Source organism: Mustela erminea, chromosome 12, assembly GCF_009829155.1.
Source record: "Mustela erminea isolate mMusErm1 chromosome 12, mMusErm1.Pri, whole genome shotgun sequence".
In the NCBI taxonomy this organism is placed as follows: domain Eukaryota; kingdom Metazoa; phylum Chordata; class Mammalia; order Carnivora; family Mustelidae; genus Mustela; species Mustela erminea.
Genome location: NC_045625.1, coordinates 90,669,610 through 90,694,042, shown reverse-complemented (window position 1 = coordinate 90,694,042; position 24,433 = coordinate 90,669,610). Strand labels below are relative to the sequence as shown.

At 47.4% G+C, this 24,433-nt stretch overlaps 1 long non-coding RNA gene and 1 pseudogene across 3 annotated transcripts in view; both read left to right on the top strand.

Moving 5' to 3' along the window:
- Window positions 1-24,433, top strand: part of LOC116570782 — an 88,448-nt gene that overhangs the window by 18,508 nt on the left and 45,507 nt on the right. For 2 of the 3 annotated variants that reach the window (XR_004277560.1, XR_004277559.1), the window contains exons 2-3: window positions 311-469; window positions 19,354-19,442. This is a non-coding gene — a long non-coding RNA (uncharacterized LOC116570782). Of the gene's footprint in view, window positions 1-310; window positions 470-14,878; window positions 15,039-19,353; window positions 19,443-24,433 lie in introns of those variants that run through there. The other variant, XR_004277561.1, reaches the window with a different exon arrangement.
- LOC116571270 lies at window positions 765-938 on the top strand (annotated as a pseudogene).

The window sequence follows — 24,433 nt, the reverse complement described above, 5'->3', positions numbered from 1 at the left end:
AAGAAGCAAGCCCGAAGCCTGGAGCGATCACACCAGGAGCCCGATGGGGTGTCTTGAGGGACCTCTAGTTTCCCTCCTCTGGCCACACAGTATGGGAGTGGCCTCAGGGCTACTGCATCCTCCTTCCCCACGGCCAGCCCTACTGTGTCCTTTAGCGGGCCTTGAGGCATGACTGACCATTTCTCTTTGTCTCAAGTACTTTAATAATGTCATACCTGGTTTTAAATAATAAGTTATTAAATATTTATCTAACAAGAAAGAGAAGTTAATGACTATCGTATCAACTTTAGTCACCTCTTTTTTGTTCCAGAGGAAGAAGCTGGGGCCCAGAGGGTTGCCAGGGCTTCCCACCAGAGCCTCTTTTCCAAATTGAACCCCATCTTGTCCTCATAAATGGATCAGAGAAGACTTCTTCCGTTGGTCCTGGAATCACTGGTGCTTTCTCCTGACTGAATCAAAGGAATCTCTGGTGAGTTTATCATAATATCCTGTTTTCCTATATTTCTAACTCCCTAACATCACTGAAAAGCCTTACTCTAAATTGTGTTTTTTTTAAGATTTTATTTATTTATTTGACAGACAGAGACCACAAGTAGGCAGAGAGGCAGGCAGAGAGAGAGGAGGAAGCAGGCTCCCCGCTAAGCAGAGAGCCCGATGCGGGGCTCGATCCCAGGACCCTGAGATCATGACCTGAGCCGAAGGCAGAGGCTTTAACCCACTGAGCCATGCAGGCACCCCAAGCCTTACTCTAAATTGTATGAGCTGTCACTTCTTGGCCTTTTGGCTAAGGTCAAATGCAGCATCTGTTCTTATCAGTTTATATCTGATTTTTTTTTTTTTAACCTCTCACTTTATGGGGTGTGGTGATGCATGATGTATTAAAGGGAAGTTGGCACCAAGAAGATACTTAAAATTGCATTTTGAGTTTTTTAAACAAAGATAACATCTTTTTTGGTAATGTTTCATTTCCATGTGATAAGAGTGCTGATTGCTGTATGGTGGATGATTTTCTCTCTCAAATCTGCACAAGTCACTCTTGGTTTCATAATGACGTCCTTCCCACTCAACTAGGTATTTCTGGATATTTAATCATAAAGATGCATTAGAGGTTAAAATAATTACTATCGTGCCCACACTTGCAATGTTGTGATCTTATTGCTAAAAATAGGCCAGCTCTTCACACCTGTCAGAATGGGCAGGTGCGGACACTGACAACACCGAACCCGGGACAGCACGTGGAGCCCCAGGAGCTCGCCGTCGCTGATGGTGGGCATGCAGGCCGGTGCCGCCGCGCTGGAAGAGAGTCTGTTTCTTACAAAACTAAGCATCCACTTACCATAGGATCCGGCAGTCATACTCCTTGGTAGTTAGTCAACAGAGCTGAAAATTTATATCCACACAGAAGCCTGCATATGAGTGTCAATAGCAGCTTTGTTCATAATTGCCAAGGTTTGGACGCGACCGAGTCCTCCTCAGCAGGTGGAAGGGTGAATGAACCGTGGTGCCTCCAGACAAGGGACTGTCACTCAGCACTCTGAAGAAATGAGCTCTCGAGCTGTGAGAAGACATAAGGACGCTTTACTGCATGTCACTAAGTGAAAGAGTCTGAAAAGGACGTGTTCTGCATGGCTTTAGCTGTAAGACACGCTGGAAAAGGCAAAACTATGGCGACAGTAAAGAGATCAGAGACTGGGCAGGGAGAGGCCAGGGTCCTTTCCAGGGGTGAGCACAGAGGATTTTGGGGAGTGAAACTACTAGGACACTAGAATGGTGGATACGCGTCATGACGCGCTTGTCCAGACACACGGAGCGTAGGCCACCGTGCGTGACCCTGACGCGCGCCCTGGACCTGGGTGATGGGATGCGTCCGTGCGGGTCTGTCCAGTGTGACAAACGCACCATCTGCTGGCGATGGTGGGGGTGGGGGTGGGAGCGGACTGGGGTGCGGGGGAGACCTCCGTGCTTTCTGCTGTGAGTCTAACCCTAAATCTCCACAAAATAAAGACTTTTTAAAGAATACTATTCTTTACTCCAATTATTGCTGATATTTTAGCTTCAGAATACACGGACGTCCCCCATTTCCTTCAAAATATTTCTTCTTCCCTCTGATTGATTTTCTCCTTTCTTCTCCATTCAGGTCTTTCCTTCCAACACTTCGCACGTTTACGAAACTTGGAATCTGTCCAGTTAAGTGCTAAGTGGCCCCGTGTTCCTTGGCTGCAGCTTTAATTTAGGTCTTAATCTGCAAAACCCGCAGGAAAAAGGAGGCGTGTTAAACGTTGAGAGCGAGAAGGAGGAAGCAGACAAGCAGTGGAAGCTCTGTGAGGACTGCGGGATAACATTTTCTGTGTAGAAATGTCTGCCAGAATCGGCCGCGCGACCGCTCTCCAGCCCACGAGTCCCCCGCGGGCGCCCCCAGTTAGCACCTGTGCCCTTGAGCACAGCCCCTGGTCTGCACACCCCTGCGCTTACAGCCACCCCCTCAGGCTTTCTCCAGAACTAGCCCCCATTTCCCTGTTCACTGTCACCCTGTCTTCCCTGAACCCCATCCTTTCTGGACCACGAGCTTCCCTTCTGAGGGGCCCCCATTCCCTTCTGGTCTCCAGGCCGCAGTCCCAGGGGTTCTTCCAGTGCCTGAATCAGAGGGTTTGTTCCTCATGCCTCTCTTGCTCCTTCTGCCTCAGGGTCCCCGCAGTCTGGCCACCCCTTCCTGACTGGGGACCCACACAGAGCTGGGACTAGAAATCCCTAAGACCTTCTGCAGGTCTGAGACCAGACAGTGTAAGCGAATGGAGTCACAGGCTTGAGGGTGGAGAGCCCCAGGTTAGTCTAGACATCCTCTGAAGGACGGTCTGAGGCCAGAGAGCCCCAGGTTGGTGTAGGCATCCTCCGAGGGATGGTCTGAGGGCGGCGGGCCTGAGGTTGGTGGTACAGATATCGCCAGAGGGTCTGGCAGCTCTGTCGACTGCCGTACTGATGGCATCGTGGACAGGGCTAGTCTGGTTTGGTTTGTCGGGAATGCCCTGATCCTGCTCAGTGTCCTGGATCCGGGCTTCCCTTGGGGGATTCCTCTCCTCCTCGGGGTATGTCCTGGTGCGGCTGCACATCTCAATGCTGTGCTCTCCCGCATGAGAAGCCATTGGGTCCTTGCAGCAGAATGATCAGCGGTAGGCATGGGCCATGACAGGGACCAGTCTGACCCACCCCTGGGATTCTGCGCCCAGGGGACTAGTGCAAACAGAGGAAGAGGGTTGTCCACCTGGTCCAGAAGCACGTGGTTCCTGCCCTGACTCCCACGACGTTTCTGCTCCCAGTTCCCCGGGCTTCTGTGGAGTGTCCCACATGCTCCCGTGATTCCCCTATTCCCAGCTCGGCTGACAGGGGTCCTGTGCTTGTAAGGGGCGACAGTAGCACAGTCTGTGTGCTCCCAGGCTGGGGGCCACGTACCATGTGGACATTCTCTCCCTCATGGATCCAGTGGCCCATTTCAGTGCAGTGTGGTCCAGGGACCTCATCTCGCGTCTACTCACTACAAACACACAAAAGGCAAAAGAGAAACCAAACTGGTTGTTTGCATGGGTCGTGATTAATGAAATCTGTGACCTTTCCTGGGCACCCTGGTTACGAGAGCACAGGTTTTGTCAGACACACCCTGTGGTCGCGTGGGTTGCAGGCTGTAGTGCACTCCTCTCTGGCTGAAATCCTCATTAACAGGCTGTGGCTGTCACCCTGTGGGGTGGAGGGGGGACCAGGGACTGTGCCTGACAGGCCTCTATGGACGGCTGCCTGAGTCCCACCTCACGCGAGCCCCTCTGGGTGCACTCTGTCCCCACACAGAGCCCACTTCCAGCACCTCACAGAGCTGCGGCCTTCCATCTGTCGGCATGGTCTGTGCTCGGACAACGTCCCAGCCAGGGCCTCGGGGAAACAGCCTCAGAAGAGAACAACTTGGAGGAAGCAGACTATCTTATTATTATTATTATTATTTCATGATTCATTGTTTACGTGTAACACCCAGTGCTCCATGCAATAGGTGCCCTCCTTAGTACCCATCACTGGGCCAACCCATCCCCTCACCCCTCTCCCCTCTAAAACACTCAGTTTATTTCCTGGAGTCCATAGTTTCTCATGGTTCGTCTCACCCTCGAATTCCCTCCCTTCACTTTCCCCTTCCTTCTCCAAATGTCCTCCATGTTATTCCTTATGCTCCACAAGTAAGTGAAACCATAGGATAATTGACTCTCTCTGCTTGACCTACTTCACTCAGCATAATCTCCATGCATGTTGAGGCAAAAGTTGGGTACTCATCCTTTCTGATGGCTGAGTGATGATATTCCATTGTGTATATGGGCCACATCCATTTGTCTGTTGAAGGGCATCTTGGTTCTTTCCACAGTTTGGCTATTGTGGCCATTGCTGCTATGAACACTGGGGTGCATATCGCCCTTCTTTTCACGACATCTGTATCTTTGGGGTAAATATGCAGTAGTGTGATTGCTGGGTCCTAGGGTGGTTCTAGTTTTAACTTTTTGAGGAACCTCCACACTGTTTCCCAAAGTAGCTGTACTACCTCGCATTCCCACCAACAGTGTAAGAGGGTTCCCCTTTCTCCACATCCTCTCCAACATTTATTGTTTCTTGCCTTGTCAGTTGTTGCCATTCTAGCTGGTGTAAGGTGGTATCTCAATGTGGTTTTGATTTGAATCTCTCTGATGACTAATGATGATAAACTTTTTTTTCATGTGTCTGTTGGCCATTTGTATGTCTTCTTTGGCAAACTATCTGTTCATATCTTCTGCCCATTTTTTTACTTCATTATTTGTTTTTTGGGTGTTGAGTCTGAGAAGTTCTTTATAGATCTTGGATATCAGCCCTTTGTCTGTACTGTCATTTGTGAATATCTTCTCCCATCCCGTGGGTTGCCTCTTTGTTTTGTTGACTGTTTCCTTTGCTGTGCAGAAGCTTTTGATCTTGATGAAGTCCCAGAAGTTCATTTTCCCTTTTTTCCCCCTTGCCTTTGGAGACATGTCTTGAAAGAAGTTGCTGTGGCCGATGTCAAAGAGATGACTGCCTATGTTCTCCTCAAGGATTTTGGTGGATTCCTGTCTCACGTTGAGGTCTTTCATCCATTTAGAGTTTATCTTTGTGTGTGGTGTAAGTGAATGGTTGAGTTTCATTCTTCTACACATAGCTGTCCAATTTTCTCAGCACCATTTATTGAAGAGACTGTCTTTTTTCTGCTGGATATTTTTCCCTGCTTTGTCAAAGATTATTTGACCATTGAGTTGAGGGTCCTTATCTGGGTTCTCTATTCTGTTCCATTGGTCTATGTGTCTGTTTTTGTGTCAATACCATGCTGTCTTGGTGATCACAGCTTGGTTTTTTGTTTTTGTTTTTTTAAGATTTTATTTATTTATTTGACAGAGAGATCACAAGTAGGCAGAGAGGCAGGCAGAGAGAGCGGGGGGGGGGGGGAGGCAGGCTCCCTGCTGAGCAGAGAGCCTGATGCGGGGCTCGATCCCAGGACCCTGAGATCAGGACCTGAGCCAAAGGCAGAGGCTTAACCCACTGAGCCACCCAGGAGTCCCGATCACAGTTTTGTGATATAGCTTGAAATCAGGCAATGTGATGCCTCCAGCTTTGTTTTTCTTTTTCAACATTTCCTTGGTGATTTAGGGTCTTTTCTGGTTCCATACAAATTTTAGGATTGTTTGTCCCAGCATTTTGGAAAATGCCATTGGTATTTTGATTAGGATGGCGTTGAAAATATAGATTGTTCTGGGCAGTATAGACATTTTAACAATATTTATTCTTCCGGTCCATGAGCATGGAATGTTTTTCCATCTTTTTGTCTTCTTCAGTTTCTTTCATGAGTGTTCAGCAGTTTCTAGAGTATAGATCCTTCACCTGTTTGGTTAGGTTTATTCCAAGATATCTTATGGTTTTTGGTGCTATTGTAAATAGAATCAATTCCCTAATTTTTCTTTTTACAGTTACGGTGTTAGTGTTTAAGAAAGCAACTGATTTCTGTGCATTGATTTTGTATCCTGCCACATTACTGAATTGCTGTATGAGTTCTAGTAGTTTCGGGGTGGAGTCTTTTGGCTTTTCCACATAAATTACCATGTCATCTGCAAAGAGAGAGAGTTTGACTTCTTTGCCAATTTGAATACATTTTATTTCTTTTTTGTTGTCTGGTTGCTGTTGCTAGGACTTCTAGTACTATGTTGAACAATAGTGGCGAGAGTGGGCATCCTTGTCATGTTCTTGATCTTATGGGAAAGGCTCCCAGTTTTCCCCCATTGAGAATGATATTCCCTGTGGGCTTCTCATAGACGGTTTTTATGAAATTGAGGAATGTTACCTCTATCCCTACACTCTGAAGAGTTTTAATCAGGAACGGATGCTGTATTTTGTCAAATGCTTTTTCCGCATCAATTGAGAGGACCATATGGTTCTTTTCTCTCCTCTTATTCCTGTGTTCCATCACATTGACTTGCGAATGTTGAACCACCCTTGCATCCCAGGGATAAAACCCACCTGGTCATTATGGATAATCCTTTTCATGTACTGTTGGATCCTGCTAGCTAGGATCTTATTGAGAATCTTGGCATCCATATTCATCAGGGATATTGGTCTGAAATTCTCCTTTTTGATGGGGTCTCTCCCTGGTTTGGGGATCAAAGAAATGCTGGCCTCATAGAAAGAGTCTGGAAGCTTTCCTTCTGTTTCTGTTTTTGGAAATATCTTCAGGAGAAGAGGTATTATTTCCTCTCTGACTGTTTGGTAGAATTCCCCAGGGACTCCATCGGGCCCTAGACTCTTGTTTTCTTTCTTTTTTCTTTTTTTTTTTTTTAAAGATTTTTTATTTATTTGTCAGAGACAGAGGGAGAGAGAGCGAGTGAGCACAGGCAAACAGAGAGGCAGGCAGAGGCAGAGGGAGAAGCAGGCTCCCTGCCGAGCAAGGAGCCTGATGCGGGACTCGATCCTAGGACCCTGGGATCATGACCTGAGCCGAAGGCAGCTGCTTAACCAACTGAGCCACCCAGGCGTCCCTAGACTCTTGTTTTCTGGGAGGTTTTAGATCACTGCTTCGGTCTCGTTACTGGGTATTGGTCTATTCAGGTTGTCAGTTTCTTCCTGTTTCAGTTTCCAGGAAGGCACCCATTTTTTCCAGGTTGCTTAACTTATTGGCGTACTACTGTTGATAATAATTTCTGATGAGTGTTTCTATTTTCTTGGTGTTAGTCATGACCTCTTTCCTTTCATTCATAATTTTATTAATTTTGGTCCTTTCTGTATTCTTTTAGGTAAGTGTGGCCAGTGATTTATCATCATATTAATTCTTTCAAAGAACCAGCTTCTAGTTTCATTGATCTGCTCTACTGTATTTCTGGTTACTAATTCATTGATTCTATTTCTCTTCTCCTGTGTAGCTTTGACTTCATTTGTTGTTTTTTTCTCCGGTTCTTTAAGGTGTGATGTTAGTTGGTGAATTCAGGATTTTTCCATTTTTTTGGGTGAGGCTTGGAAGGCTATGTATTTCCCCCGAAGGACTGCCTTTGTAGTATGCCATAGGTTTTGGACCAATATGTTTTCGTTCTCATTGGTTTCCATGAATTGTTCTTGAACTTGTTCAGAAAGTTCTTCTTTGATTTCCTGGTTGACCCAAACATTCTTCAGAAGGATGGTTTTAGCTTCCAAGTGTTTGAATTTCTTCCAGATTTTTTCTTGTGATTGAGTTCCAGTTTCCAAGCATTGTGGTCTGAGACTGTGCAGGGAATAATCTCAGACTTTTGATACTAGTTGAGACCTGATTTGTGACCCTGGGAAGCAGACTTTCTTCTCGGCTCTGTCCTAGGAGCTACTAGGCAAAGTGGTCTCTGCCTCAGCTGGCTGCTATCAGTCAGAGCGTGTCCGTGTCCGTTGGGAGAGTATTTGGGTTCACGACTGTGTCTGGCTCAGAGGGGGCCCGGTCTCATCACTGTGCCCGCCCCTGCTCCCCCTTCTCTGCCATTGCCAGCTCTGGCCTCCTGCTGTGAGCTTCAGTATGCTGCTGTGTGTGTTCGTGTGTGTGTGTGTGTGTGTTTGTATATATATGTGTGTGTGTGTGTGTGTGTGTGTGTGTGTACTGGGAATAAGCCCACATGATTTCAACTCTGGGCAGGACCCAGAGCAAGCCAGGGGAGGCCCTGAGAGTGAGGCGAGGGCTGCTGCCCCTGGAGGGAGCCTGTGCAGCCCTCAGGCCTGGGGTCACCATGGCCAGTCCTGTGCTGGGCTGAGCTGTGGCAGCTCCTTGACTTGCAAATCATCTCCCCTCCTCAGACCCGAGCTTCTTACCCATGCGATGAGGAAACAGGCTTCCAGTCCCTCTGAGGAGCAGGCTGGCTAGGGTGGACCAGCCACCCTCTTTCCTTGGCACACATCAGCCGTCTTCAGCCCAGCCACCCTGGCGATACCCGACAGGGAACAAGGTGGTCGGCCTACAGAGACAATTTCTCCTGAAGTAGCTTCCTCCTCCCAGGTTCTGTGAGTGTCTCTTAGCAGATAGAGTGAGGGCACAGGGCCATGGCTAATCCTTGGACTCGGAATGACTCTGCTCCATCAGGGGCCCTTCCCGGAGGGGCACGGCTGGTCCCCAAGGAGCTGAGTTGATGCCAGGGCAGAGCACGCAATGGGCAGGAACAAACAGGCTCTCGGAAAGGAACAGACTCATTTTCTAAACCAGACAGACACGGCAGTTAGGAGGTTTTGCGCCACAGACGTACTGATCCCAGACAGGGTGGAACGAAGGATTAAGCCTCAGTGACTGGCTGGGAGCTTTGGCTCCAGACCAGCCCCTTCTGGGGAAAGGTGTGAAGCCAGGGGAGAAAGGCCCTGGGCCCCACCCTGCCGCGGAGAGGGTGGGTGAGAAGTGCCTTCAGCTCGGGCGAAACAGACAGAAGACACAGCGTCCTGTAAACACCCCAGTTCGTTCAGGGTTTGTTCTGGCTTTGCCCACGTCGGCCGTGACAGCAACACCTCGGGCTGAGCCTGTACGGCTGGTCCCCAGGCGCGCGCAGGTCTGCTCTGCGTCCGTCTGTGATTCAGGCCCGGACTTCATCTTTCAGACCCTTGGTTTCTGTGTTTAAAGACGCCTCCACAGCTTTCAGTGTGCCCAAGCAGACTTCCCTTCCACTAAGTCGGGTGTTCGGTGATGATGGTCTCAGGCGGTTGCCGAGAAGGGCATTCCTTTGTTATCATGTCATAGTAACTTTAAAAAACATCACCTGCGATTGCCATATGTATTGGAGAGCTTTGGAGGACGTGAGAAATATTTGTCTACAGCATGTTCTGCAGTGGTGGAATCTGTAAGAAAACACAATTTTCAGAAAACCACCCCTTCCTGCCCAGACACTTGGGGATCCGTTGGCCATCAGCATTCAGGAAGTTACTGTTCACTGATTTTAACTCACGTCAGCCATAGGATACATCAGGTTTTTTAATTTCTTAAGTTTTAAGTTTCCTTTTGACTTGTTCAGGGTGTGTAGTTCTGTTACAGGTAAACACCAGCGCAATCAGGACACAGAATCTAGTTCTGTGATTTTGTGTCCTATACGTGAATAAGAGGCTGGTCTGGTGTGCGACCTCGTGAGATGGGCTTCTTTCCTCCAGCAAGACACCTCAGAGGTTCCCTGGTGTCTTTACGTGGATTGAAGTTCATTCTTACCTAATGCTGAGTTACATTCTGTCTTGTGGGTCCTTTCTGTTCACCTGTTGAAGGACGTTTGGGTTGTTTCCGGTTCTTGATGGTAATAAAAAGGGCTCCTGTGATGGTGTGTGTAAAAGATTTTGTGTGAACACACGTTTTCATCTCTCCTGGGTAATTTCCCAGGACTGGGGTTGATGCTAACTGTTTATCTTCCTAAGACACGCCGGTGGGAGTGGCTGCGCCGTTCAGCCTTCCTCTCTGTGGGCTGCTTTGCATTTTCCCTTCTCTCTCCCCTAGGCGACAAAGGATCTGCTTTCTTCTCGTTGTGGTTTTTCTCCCCGCCAGGTACTTTCGAAGATTCTTCTCTGTATTCTGTTGCTGGAGTTTGGAGTTTGAGTGTGATGGATCTGGTTGGGAACTTACTATTACTGTCATTACTCATCTAGCCTTAGGTGTCATTTTTAAATCTGTGGACTCTTGACCTTTGGTCTTGGAAAATCCCAGCTTTCGTTTCTTCCATTATATCCTCTTTAGCTTTCACTTTCGGATGTTGATTCCATGTATCAGCGTGACGGGTGGGGTTGGGGAGCCTGGCTGACACCCGGCGTGTTTCTGGGTGTGTCTGTGGGGATGCAGTGGGCAGCGGGAGGAACATTCGAATCAGGGGACTCTGGGAAGGGGTTGCTCTCCCCAGGGTGGGCCTCATCCAAACTGTTGAAGGCTTGAAGAGGAGAAGAGGTGGAGGAGAAGGAATGTGCCTGTTTTCTCTGCCTCACTGCTGGAGCTGGGACCCCGTCCCAGACATGGGATTTACACCATCAGCTCCCCTGGTTCTCAGGCCTTCGGACCCCGACTCGCAGCACTGTTCTCCTGGTTTTGCAGCACAGAAGTCAGGCATGGGACTTCCTGGCTCCATCATTGTGTGGACCAACTCCCACGATAAATTTCCTTTATGTCCGCATCGATCTGCCTGTCTAGTCTGTCCATCCATCCATCCATCCATCCATCCGTCTTCCACTAGTTCTGTTTGTCTGGAGATCCCTAATACAACTTGATTCTTTCCTTCAGACATTTCTTTAAATATATATCAGATCTCTCTCTCTCTCTCTCTTTTTTTTTCTGATTTTTTCTCTTCTTCTCTGCTCTGTTTTGGGAGATTTTCTCAGTTTTTTGTTTTGTTTTCTTAATACTAAATCTCTCTGTTGCTGGATATATTCTCTATTTATTCCATATTCAGAGACCTTTAGTTATTAAGATGACTGAGTTTTTCCATACTCCTCAACTCTTTTGCCTGTGTTTTTTGGGGGGGGTTGTTTGTTTGTTTTTTAAGATTTTATTTATTTATTTGACAGAAAGAGCACATATAGGGGGAGCAGCAGACAGAGGGAGAAGCAGCTCCCCACTGAGCAAGGAGCCCTATGAGGGCCCAACCCCAGGACCCCGGGATCATGACCCAAGTCAAAGGCAGCTGCCCAACCGACTCAGCCACCCAGGTGCCCCAACTCTTTTGCCCGTGTTTTTATTTTGAATGTTCTTTTTTTAAAGATTTTATTTATTTATTTATTTGACAGAGAGAGAGATCACAAGCAGGCAGACAGGCAGGCGGGGGGGAGGGGGAGCAGGCTCCCTACCGAACAGAGAGCCCGATGCGGGACTCAGTCCCAGGACCTTGAGATCATGACCTGAGCCGAAGGCAGAGGCTTAACCCACTGAGCCACCCAGGCGCCCCATTTATTTTGAGTGTTCTTGTCCATGGATGCCGTGTTCTCTACTATCACTGCGATGATTTAATATCTTTTTCAGGTGGCTCTAGATTCCTCTGTAGGTTTCCACATCCTGACCGTGGTTGATGGGAATGCCATGCAGCCCGTGAACTGTATGCAGCAGACCCAGGTTGTCTGACTGTTTCATCACGCTGAACTTTATGATATGTTTCTTAATTCTTGTGTGTGAGTTTATTTCCTGTGGGACTTTTATTTCTTGGGTGCCCTGTCCTGGGTCATGGTTGTCTCCCTGAGAAGCAGTTTCACCTGGACCTAGGGGTCTGTGGCTCCCGACCAGACCGTGGGTTAATGCCCTGGCTCTGGGCTCTTGCGCACGATGAGTCAGCCGTGCTCAGGCACAGCCCGCTCCACCCGTGACCCTGGTGCCGAGCAGTTCCACTGGGCCAACCCTGAGCCCGGGTGTATGACTCTCCCAGCTTCAGCTGCTGCTTCTGTGTGATGCCGGGCTCTACCCCTTCTCTTGCTTCAACCTCCAAAGGGGGAATTTTTTTTTTCATTAACATATAATGTATTATTTGCCCCAGGGGTACAGGTCTGGGAATCGTCAGGCTTACACGCTTCACAGCACTCACCATAGCACATACCCTCCCCAATGTCCATACAAAGGGGAATTTTTTTTTTTTAATAATTTTTTTTTTAAGATTTTATTTATTTATTTGACAGAGAGAGATCACAAGTAGGCAGAGAGGCAGGCAGAGAGAGAGGAAGGGAAGCAGGCTCCCTGCTGAGCAGAGAGCCCGATGCGGGACTCGATCCCAGGACCCTGAGATCATGACCTGAGCCGAAGGCAGCGGCTTAACCCACTGAGCCACCCAGGCACCCCCAAAGGGGAATTTTTTAAGGGTATAGAAACAATGGGGGAGAAACGAACTCAGAGATTCCAGCCCCATGTTTGCTAAAGATATCCTTTTTTTGAAAATGTACATCCTGGGACGCCTGGGTGGCTCAGTCAGTTAAGCGTCTCCCTTGGGCTCAGGTCATGATCCTGGGGTCATGGGATCGAGCCCTGTGTCAGGCTCCCTACTCAGTGGGGAGCCTGCTGTTCCCTCTCCCTCTGCCCCTCCCCCTTCTCATGCATGGGCTCTCTCACTTTCAAAAATAAGTAGGTAATACCTTTTTTAAAAAATAAAATACTGAATTAATATCTTGTCAGAGGAGTAGGCTGTGCTTAAAATTAGGTTCTCACCATTGCATTATGAAGTAATACACTTAGGAAAATATATCCTTTGCAACTTAACTGTGAAACAACTTGAGGGTTGTTCAATCTAAAGGTGACTGGGTTTGGAGTCATGAAGTCCCCATCCCCCTACATGAGACCCAGGCACACAGTGAAACAGAATCCCCATAAGATCAGACATCAGTGAGCAGGAAGGGAAATACACAGCATTTTCCAGAGAGATTCTAAGAAGCAAGAGGACAGATGGCCTGACTTTTTGCCATGCTTCTTAGGATGATGATCTCTCAGATAAGTACCATTGAGTTTTAGAAGCTCAGAAAAAAAGCACAGGAAATTGGAAAAGCTCCACCACCTTTCACCTGCACTTCCTCATGCCGCCCCTTGGTCCAAGCCCCCAGGAAGGCACCATGGACCTATAAGAAGTCACTAGAATCTGGAGGCTTGAACAAACCATGGGTAAAACCCCTTGAAGGTTACAGCCACCAAAAGGTCCGTCCGTCGCTTCCTTCCACCGCCCTGATGCCCGCGGCCATCGACTGCGGAGTCTCCTCCTTGAACATCCCTCAGACAGCGTGTTTCAGACCTCCCGTCTCAGAGCCGCCTCACAGCAGGCAAACTCTCTTTAGACTACTTCCTCTTGATTTTGTCCCCATGGTGGAAACTCTTGCTGATACCTCTTCATGCACCGCAGGGGCAAACTATTCCTTCGTCATAGGTTCTTACTTTTAACACTAAGACTGATGCTGTTGTCCGAACCATCCATGGAGGAAAAGACAGGGAGATCGGATAAATGATTACATAAAATTCCATAGGAATCAAGATTTTCAACCTGAAGGAAAAGAGGACAGCTTTATAATCTGACTTAAGTAAAAGTACTACAGTTCTACATTTGTTTTGTAAAAATGAGTATAATCTCACAACATGATCTTTTAGAAAAAACCACACACAAAGAAGGAACCTAGAATCAAGGACAAAGCGGTCCTGATGAGCACACACAGCACTCCCCACCTCCAGTCCCGACTACTGTCTCCAAAAGCAACTTTTTACTGAAGGGAACCGGGGCTCTTGGAGGAATGGCTGTTCTGGGGCAGGCACAGTACCAGATGATCCTCAGACATTGGTGTTGTGGCCAAAAATAAGGACATTGCCAAGACCAAGGGGCTATGTCTAGGAGTCACAGAGAAGCCCTACGGGGAAGGAGCCCCACGGGGAAGACGGAGCACTGATGCACAGCTGACAACGAACAGCTGTATTTGGAACAAAGCAGGTGCATGAAGCCCCGTGTGTGGAATGACAGTAAAACAGAAGAATGTCTTACTGGTCTCCTTGTACGTTCCCAATTACTCTGAAAATTTCTAGAGAGAAGGCATCATGTATATTTCACATACACAACTTTCAAATACACTTGCCTCTACAAACTCTATTTCAGTTTAGTAAACAGTTACACAGAGAAATTCTAGCTCATCGATGCAGAACAAACAGTCAAAACAGAAAACCCCCATCTGCAGCCAGTAATGAAGAGATGAGTGTGGGCAGTAAATGAACGTCAAAGCCAAGAGACTGCCCGGGAATTCTGGTGGGTGGGTCAGGCGGACCACACCTCACCCTGCCTCCATCACTATCAGATCCACGAGACTGGGGTGACCAGACATCAGGGGTGTGGGAGGCATTGCCAGCACCGCTTCTGAATATTCATGCTGAAAAATTCAAACCCAAGTCTAAACAAGCCTCTGGACCCAAACACCAGTTTATAGAAACTTGGGGATTGAAGGAATGTGTTCGTTACACTTTAAAAATCAATCACAAATGGCAACCAGACATGAAGTTTTCCTGAGCAGACAGAACCGGTTTAGTCATATAAGCCAAACTCAATTTAGCTTATCTAGCAGAACAAGTGAGGCTCAGTTGCCTGGGTCACTTCTTGCTGGTGCCCCTGAAAATTGTAAGTGGAACTTAAGTTGTCCCCCAAACTGATATGAGGTAATGACTGACCAATCCCCTTTATTCAAGAATATTCTAGCATTATAAGTCCCTGGCGGGAATGCAGAGTCGCTGCCTTCTTGGCATATGAGTTGCTTTACGACCGCGCTCCCCTGAGCCTCATGCCTTGCTTGGTCTGGTGCTCCCGGTTTTGGGTGTGTGCACAATAAACTTTTACTAATTGCTACTTTGGTGATTTCACTGGTTTTACTTCTGTTATTTCTGAATGTTTGACAACGGGGCGGATGCAATTCGGCAAGATCTAGACTGTGGGGTGTGGAGCCGGCCAGACATCTGGCCTGGGGACAGAAATGTCACACGTTGAAAGAGGTTCAGAGACTTGTCAGCCAAACATGCCGTGGCGACCTTGAGTGGAGCCTGCCTGAACAAAACAACAGTAAGAGAAGTATTTTTTGAGAAATTTTGAAACAAACTACGTATTAGGTGATGTTGAGAGATTGTTGTTAACTTAGAGAAGTATGACAATGTATTTTAGATAGGGTTTTTAAAAATGCTTATTTTTTAGAGACAAAAATGCCCCATTTAAGACTGAAATTCTGGGATTTGCTTTGAAACTCTCCAGGAAAACATGGGTGCAGCGGGAACAGGAGTGGGAAACAGAGACTAACAAAACTGGCTCAAGGTCACGCCCAAGGCCGGTGATAGAGCCTTGCGGATTTGTTGCATGCTTGCTGTAACCTTTGTGTGTGTTTGGAAAGTTTGAAGAAAGAACACACCATTGAATCTGACCCTCTCAGCCAAAGAGAAAGCTAGGAAGAAAGAAGAGAAGCAAAGAAAGAGAGAGGGGAGACAGTGTCTGAGTGTGCCCAAGGCGACGCCAGAGGGCCAGCCTCTCCCTCGGGCAGACTCGGCCAGACGCCAGACGCAGGCGGCAGAGGCGGCAGGAAAGCCAGCAGCTGACACAGTCTTTCCCTCTGCCGCCTGCGTCCCATCACCGCATCCGCAGCTCGTAGCTCAGGACTGGCTCCTTGCCTCTGGCTGTGTGACTGAGGTGTGTTTCTCACGGCTGATGTCCAGCCGGACAAACAGCATCTTGGAGAGATTTGTGCGCTTCGGGAGCCCTCACCGCTGGGTGACACCCTTTGCAAAGACTTAGAGTAAATTCCAGGGTTCCTGGGGGAAGCAAGGACCCGTTGCAAGAGGCGGAACGTGCAGCGTGTGCCTGCGGTTTGGGGGGTCTCCTTGGGCTGATCCTGTTGGGTGCCCGCGCCACCACCAGCCTGTGCTTCAGGGCCTGGCTGCGGACGCTCACGGTTCTGGGGACGGTCATCAACACGAAGTCACTTCCGTGCCAGGACAAGGCCTGCACAGCATGACTGATGAAGCCCAGGAAGGCCTGCGTTTGCCTTGCGCGCTCTCACTTCCTCTCCTTTCCTGGAGATGCAGGATATTTGGGGGAGGGGAGATGGGGCTGGGAGCATCCACATACAGGGAGCGGGATGTCCTGCAGTCCATCTGCACGGGGTACTGTAACCCTAGAGACCTCTGGGACCCACGGGACTCTCGGAGAGCCTTTGTCCCCAGCCGTGGCCCCAGGAGCTCTCCTGTTCTCAATGTCAGTGGGAAACATGTGGTCTCTGAAGGCATATCCTAACCCAAGAAGATTCTCCACTAGTTTACTTTTATTAGTAATTTTTATGAGAACTTTTAAGATCTACTCTCTTGGCAACTTTCAAATATAAACATGCTGTATACTATTCGCCCAGGATTTATCTGTGAAGTTTGTACATTAGACATCGCCCCCCTCCCACCCGCACCCGTTTCTCTGTGTCTACAGATCTGGTTTTTTGTTTTGTCGTGCCTGATGTTTTAGGTTCCACACGTGAGTGAGCACATACGGTGCTTGTCTTTCTCTGTCTGATGTATGTCCCTTAGGGTGGTACCCTCAAGGTCCCTCCGTAGTGTCACAAATAACAAGATTTCTTTCTTTTTGGTGGCTGAATAACATTCTGCTGGGTGTATCTAACACGGGTTCGATAGCCAATAAAAACTATCCCTACAAAAGCGCAGATGTAAACTTTACATCAGCTATTATAAATATATTCAAGGACTAAAGGAAACCGTGTCTGAAGAGTAACAGATTGAGTATAGTGTGTCATCAAATAGAGAATATAAAGAATTTAAAATGCTGAGAAAAAAAAAAAACAAATAAAATTTCCAAAGCCGAAGAGTATAATAAGTGAAATGAAAACTGGCCACAACAGCCCAGTACTTCATTTGAGCGGCTGGAAGAATCAGTGATCTTAAAAACAGTTCAATTGAGATTATTTAGTGTGAGAAATAGAAAAAAATAAATAAAAGAAGAGCTTGAGAAACCAAAAGCCTGTGGGGCACCATCAGCCATACCGACGTCTACATAATGGCGGTCCCCGGTCTACATAATGGCGGTCCCCGAAGAAGAGGAGGAGGGAAAGAAACGGGGAGAAGGAATAGTTGAAGAAAAATGGCCAAGGCTTCCTGAACTGGGTGGAAAACATACTGATCAACATATTTAAGAAATTTTAAAACTTCACAGAAGATAAACTCAGAGATGCACATTTAGAAACATCATAATGAAACTGTCAGGAGACAAAGAGAACCTTCAGACCATCAGGAGATGCAATTAATCGTGTGCAAGCTGTCCTCAAGAAGATGAACCGATTTCTCACACAAAGCCACGGGGATCAGACAGTCAGTGGATGATATATTCAAAATGCTGCAAGTCGCTCGCCTTCAGAAACTAGCAAAAGAATAACGAACTAAAACCCAAGTCAAGCACAAGAAAAGAAATGATGAGGGGCGCCTGGGTGGCTCAGTGTGTTAAAGCCTCTGCCTTCAGCTCAGGTCATGATCTCAGGGTCCTGGGATCGAGCCCCGCATCAGGCTCTCTGCTCAGCGGGGAGCCTGCTTCCTCCTCTCTCTCTGCCTGCCTCTGCCTACTTGTGATCTCTGTCTGTCCAATAAATAAAAAAAATATATATTTTTTAAAAAAATGATGAACACTGGAAGCAGAAAGAAATGAAATGGGAATAGAAAAACGATAGAGAAAGTCAAGGAAACTGAAACTGGTTCTTTAAAAAGTTTGACAAAGTAGATAATGACTTACAAAGAAAAACAGAATAGATTTAACTTACTTAAATCAGGAAAGAATGAGAGGACATTACTACTTATAGTACAAAAATAAAAAAGATTATAAAGGACTTGTATGAATACCATATGCCACTTACGGCGAGAACAGTGGCTCCCTCTCTCCCCAGAGATGTCTATCCTCAATCCTCACAATCTGTGAATATGTGACCATCTACGGCAAAAGTGAATTTTCACATGTGATTAAGGGTAAGGACCTGGAAGTGGAGAAATTATTCTGGATGATGCGGGTGAGCAAACCTAATCATTTATGTCTTTAAAGGTGGAAAATTTTTCCAGGCTATGGTCAAAGGAGCACATAAGACCCAGTGAGAAGGACCTGACCTTTTTTTGGCTTTGAAGATGAAGGAAGGGGAATTTGACTCAAGAAATACAGAAGATCTCTGGAAGCTAGGAAAAGAAGCTAGATGCTTCGCAGAGCTCCCTAAAAGGAACGGCCCTGCCAACACCTTAATTTTAGCCCAAGGAGTTCTGCCTGACCTATAAAACTATAAGATGATATATTTAATATACTTCTGTTTAAAGTCATGAATTAGTGGTAATTTGTTTTGGCAACAATAGCAAACTAACACAGTAATAAACTGGATAACCTGGATGAGATGGGCAAATTCCTAGAAAAGCACCAACTACCAAAACCCGAGAAGAAATAGAAAATTTGAATAGACCCACAACAAGTAAAGAGATTCAATTAATAGTCAAAACTTTCCTACAAAAATTTAAAAACCCAGCCCCGAGGGCTTCTTTAATGAATTCTATCAAAGGTCTAAAGTACTACTGCAGTACTTTAGTACTACTCCTTCATAAGCTCTTCAAAACATGGCAGGTTGTGGGAACACCTCCCAGTTCATTCTATGACCCAGTAGTACTTTGGTCCCAAAGCTAGAGAGGACATCACAAGAAAAGATAACTATATCCCGATGTCCCTTATGAAGACAGGTGCAGACAGCCTCAGTGAAATACTAGCAACGTAGGAACATTCCTAGAACCTAGGAATATTTAAAACAGATTCTCTGCTATGATCAAATGGGATTTATTCCAGGGATGTATGGTTGGTCCAACATGTAAAAGTCAATCAGACGTAAAGGAAAACACCCAGAATAGTGAACACTATGCTGAAGAAAGACATAGTCAAAGGACTGACTTTACCCAACTCTACCCAGCAAGTCCTCTCTTAGGTAAAGACCAAAGAGAATTGAAAATATATGTCCACACAACAACTTATACAGAAATGTTGAAAACAGGATTACTCATAGTAGTCATAAAAGTGGTAACAATTCAAATGTTCCAGAAGTAATGAACAGATAAACAAAATGTGATAGAACCATATGGTGAAATATTGTTGATTCTTAAAAAGCAGTGAAATACTGGTACATGATACTAAATGGTTGAATCCTGAAAACATTATGCTAAGTTAAGAAACCAGACACAAAAGGTATACTTTTGTGTATGATTCTGTTTACATAGAATGTCCAAAAAGGGCAAATCATAAAGACAAAAAACCAATAGTGAATTCCAGGGGTCAGGGTGTGCGTGTATGAGGAGTAAGTGCTTGTGGGTATGGGGTTTCTTTCCAGGTTGATGAAAACATTCTGAATTATATTGTGATGATGGCCGAACAACTCTCTCATCACACTGAAAACGCTGAACTGCATCCTTTAAAAGGGTGAGTAGTATGATCTGGGGCTTATATCTCAATTTTATTTTTATTTCTTTTTAAAGATTTTATTTATTTATTTGATAGAGAGAGATAGATCACAAGCAGGCAGAGAGGCAGGCAGAGGGGGAGAGGGGAAGCAGGCTCCCTGCTGAGCGGAGAGCCTGATGCGAGGCTTGATCTCAGGACCCGAGCGGGAAGGCAGAGGCTTTAACCCACTGAGCCACCCAGGCGCCCCATTATATCTCAGTTTTAAAAAACAAATGAGACCTAAAAGGAGTAAAATTGTCTCCAAACCTTACACAAGTGATAAGTGGTAGACACAGGAACAGATCCCAGATGTCTAGGACTCCAAAATCTACACATTCTCCATATGTACCAGTCAGTGCTTCTCACTACAATGCTGTGTAAAAATCATCCTGAATCATAGTGGTTTACAGATGCAAGTATTTTTTTAAAGATTTTATTTATTTATTTGACAAAGAGAGAGAGTGAGAGAGGGAACACAAGCCAGGGAAGAGGGAGAAGCGGGCTGAATAGGGAACACAGTGGGATGCGGGGCTCGATCCCAGGACCCTGAGGTCAAGACCCAAGCCGAAGGCAGATGCTCAATGACTGAGCCACCCAGGCGCTCCAAGTTTGTTTGTTTTTTTTTTTTTTTTCATTTTTCCCCCCAAGTTTTTTTTTTTTTTTTTTCCCCTTGATTATGATTCTGTGATTCTATAGGTTGGCTCTTCTTCCAGCTTCAGGGCCAGTTGGTCTTGACCTCAGTTGGCTTCAGTTCTAATTCCCTTGGTTCAGTCGCTCTCTGAGGCGTGTTTTTGTCCTGGGAGACCACTGGAGCATAACCAGATCGCACGAGAACGTTGAAACCTCTGCGTGCGTTGCCTCTGCTGCTCTTCCTTCCATTCGCCAAAGCAAGTCCCCTGGCAAAGCACGGTTTGGCTCGGGGCACGGCGAGGTTGCACCGCAGAGGAGGGAGGAGAGAATTGAGAACCCCAGTCTGGCGCACGGCCTCACCCCGCCACAGATGCCGGTGTCACAGCTCTCACAGAGGGGTTCACCGTGGGAGCCCTCTGCGACGGGATGACAAGACGCAGCTTCAGTTAGTTTGGAGAAAATGACCCCAAAACTTTGTATGTTTGCTTATTTGTATGCATGTGTTTGTTTTTTGTTTTGGTCTTACAGAGAAACAAGGGGAAACACTAATTTTGTTCTGAACAGTCTCCGTGCTGCCCAAGTGTTTTGTTTTCTTGGGTGACTCTTCGGGCAGTTTGCTGCTCGCTGAATTGCCACAGTCCCAGCGCATCAGACCTTACTGGGTGGTGGTGGGGGGGGTCCTCCGTCTATATGGGTGGACTATTTGGGCCCTCGTGTGTCCGTCTGTGTCTGCTCTATCTTCAGGAGCTTTTGTCAGGCAGTTCTCCAAACTCTCAGTACTGGCAGACTGCAGAGTGGGTCCACCGGGTCTTTACTCATGAGTCTCCCCTTTCTACAGACCTTCTGCTACGAGAGACAAGGACTCAGGTCTCCAGCTGTGCCCTGCTCTCCCCTTCCATCTCCCAGGAGGACAGACATCTTCTTGGTGCTTCCTGAATTGTAGCCATATAAATACTCTTCTCCCTGCGTCAAGTTATGGACTGTGCATTCAGTCTCTTTATTACATACATTTTTGGTTGTAGTTAATGATTGCCACATCCTTGACGTTTTCGAGCTTTTCTTCATCTGTATCTCTATCTTACCTTCGGGGCAGCCTCTTCCGGGCGGTTACTCTGCTCAGTTACCAGGTTACACATGGGCTCCACTGTTTCCTCCCCCGGAAGCTCCGACTTCTGGAGTGTGCAGCTGCTGTCCTGGGGCCTCGCGTTAGCACCATCTGGGGGCTGCTCCCCACCTCCCCCTGGGTGGGCCCTGGTTCTGAATCCCACGTCCCCACGTCATTCTCTTTCTTGGCTTCCTCTCTCACTTGTACAAAAGACCTCTCCTAGCAGTTTTCCTGGAACATGGTGCCTGGGGGGTGAATTTTTAAGCCCTCACATCTCTAGAAATAGCCTTCTTTTACTCTCATACTTGTTTCCTAATTTGACTCAGTACGAAATCTGGGTTGAATATCCTTTTTCTTCAGAATTTGAGGGCATACCTCAGTTTTTCTTCTATTTTTAATTGAGAAATCTGCTAACATCTCATCCCCTCTTTTGTAAAGTACACCCCTCCCTCAGACTGTTTTGGGATCTGCGTTACCACTCATGTTAATGGTGTGTGCGTTTTTTTCATTCATTTTGGTGGGACTTGGTGGCCCTCTCGGTTTGGAAAGCCCAATCCCTCCCTGCTGGGGAAAGCCACGTGTAAGATGCTGTGATGAGACCCCTAGCTGCCTTCCCTGCTCTCCTGTTCTCAAGTGCCCACCAGCCAATCTCAGACTGATTCCCTCGTTTTCTTCTCTTCCCAAGCATCCATCCGTTTTTGTTTTACCTTCTCGAAGACTGCGTTAACATTATTTTCCAATGCTTCTATTGAAATTTTAATGTTCACTATGATTCTTTAATTTCCTAGCTTTCTACCTAGCATTTGATTTTTTTTTTTTCACAGCATCTGGTCCTTGATTTGTAGGTTCACTCTTTTCTCTTATATCCCTGAACATATTAATTACATGGTCTTTTGAAGTTGATTCTTACTGTCCACATTGTCCACATTTATTTTGTCTTCTTTTTTCCTTCATGTATTTGTTGCTTTTCATGTTATAGCTCTTTTCAGATTTCTGGTTATCCTTGTGAAGGGGATCAGAATAGACCATCCCCAAATAGGTCACCTTGGCGTAAGAATTATTTTGAATGGAAAGCAACTGAGAAACAGCAGATTCAGGAAAAGCTCTCTATCCTCCTTTCTGCCTAAATGCAGGGTCTACGTTCTCCTTTGCAAGATGTTCCCCGCTCCTCACTCCTCTCTGGTGCTGGAAGAGACCATCATCACGACAAATGACCATTATCACTGGAGACAGAAGTCGGCACCAAGTTGGGCCTGTCCGAGCAAAGCTTACTGAAATGTCCTCCATCGTCCGTTAACTTCTCCAGGTACTTCCCCATCCACAATTGCCACCCCTGGAAGCCCACACTCTTTTTCTTTTGTCTTCTCACTTCTCCACAATTTATTGCCCTCTGTTAGGATGGTACATAAGCCCCAAACTCACCACCGAGTTCTCCCATGCGTATGCATGTTGCATGTATAAATAAACTTTTGGGTTTTTTTTTTCTCCTGTTAATCTTTTACCAATTTGATTTATAAGCCTCAACCACTGAGTATAAGAAGGTAGAGGAAGAATATCTCCTCCTCCACATTTGGATGCTCTGTAATATTTGGGAGTAATGCGCCTAAAAGCTGCTTGACTTTTATGCCTGGTGATGGGACGGTGGTATGTGACAGGGCAGAAATCTGGATTTTCTACTGTCCGTGACTTTTCCTGCTATACGTGGAAGATGCACTAAGGTCTGGTAATAAACTCTCTCACTGGGAGCAGACTGACGTGGTTCTCCCACTTCATGTCCCTGCTCAGGGTTCTCTGGGCTCCCCGGGTTCCTGCAGAGACTGTTCTGTTCTCCTTCCTGGCAGATAAGCGCCCAGATGCAGGGGCTTTCCATTCATGTCACGGCTGGGAAACAGGCAGAGGTGTGCCCCTCTCATGAATTCCCCCTCAGCAGGTCCGGTCTCACCCCTACCCACTACTCCACCTGATAACCCTGCATCAGGAGACCTCCTTGTTCAAGTTCTAGTTTCCCATGGAGGTGACCCTGGCAACTTTTGCCGCATTAAAAACAGAAGAAAGAAAAGAAAAACCACCACCACAAAACACAGTGGTTTTAAAGAAACACGGCTATTAATTTAGCCCAAGATCCCGTGGGTCAGCAATCTAGGACAGGCTCTTCTGGGCCATTTGTCCAGCTAATTCGTGAATCTGTCGTTGGAGCTTGTTTGTTGGGATAGCTGGCGGGCTGTAGTGGGGCGGGGGCACCCTCCGTCTCTCTCATCGGGGGCGCAGCCCAGTGGGGTTCCCAGAGGGTGGGTGAGTAGACACTAAAGGAAACCTCAGGCCCTGAGCCCAGACTTGGCACCACGTCGTCTCTTCCACATTCGACCGGTCAAAGCAAGTCTCCAGGCCAAGCCTGGCCTGGGAAGTGATTTTAGTCTTTTGAGAAGTAACCGACCAGCAAAGGGAAGTCGCATGGCTTCCCTCTGGCACAAAGGCAGGTCAGAGGATCCTGACAACTTTTCACACGGACTTTCCCGCTTTCCTGTCTGCACCTTACTCAGGCCTTCAAGGCCCCAGACCTTCCATCTGCAAGCAACCCTGAGCTCCGCCAGGTGCACCCTTGGGTGTCCTTCTGATACAGGGCGCCGGTTGTCTCACGGGGCCGAGGAATGAATCTCGCTGCCATGGAAGGGTGAAATGAAGTGAAAGCTATTAAGTGAAGGTGAGAACAGAGAGGAAAGGCTCTCTAGAATGAGCGGGGTGGCCCTTGAGGGCTGTCACTGGCCGTCTTTATGAAGACCCGGCCAGGAAGCTGGTGGCCTTGAGATTCCGGTGCCATCTGCATTTGGGCACAGACTATTGGTAACACCTTCACTGGCTTACTCTTTGAGGTCTGGTCATTGTCCTTGATGACCGTGTAGCGCCAGGACCAGGCGGCCTGTTTGTTCCCGTGTGTCTGGCGCCGCACGCCTCCACATCTCCCCACATCTGGGACTGCCGGGGCTGGTCCAGCAGCCCCCTGCGCCCGCCCAGGCGTGGGTCGTGGCCTCCTATTGCTCCCCGCCTACACGTCACCCCTTCCTCCCTCACTCGCACGCACCGCTGGCGGGTGATCTCGCGGCTCCGCACTCGGCTGTGGCCCCTGCGGCGGCCAGCACGCTCGGCCGCAGGCAGCAGAGTTTGTGACTGTCCGTGGTCCTGCGGCCGTCCCTCCCGCTCTCCGCTCGCGGACCGGATCAAGGGCGAGGCCAGACAC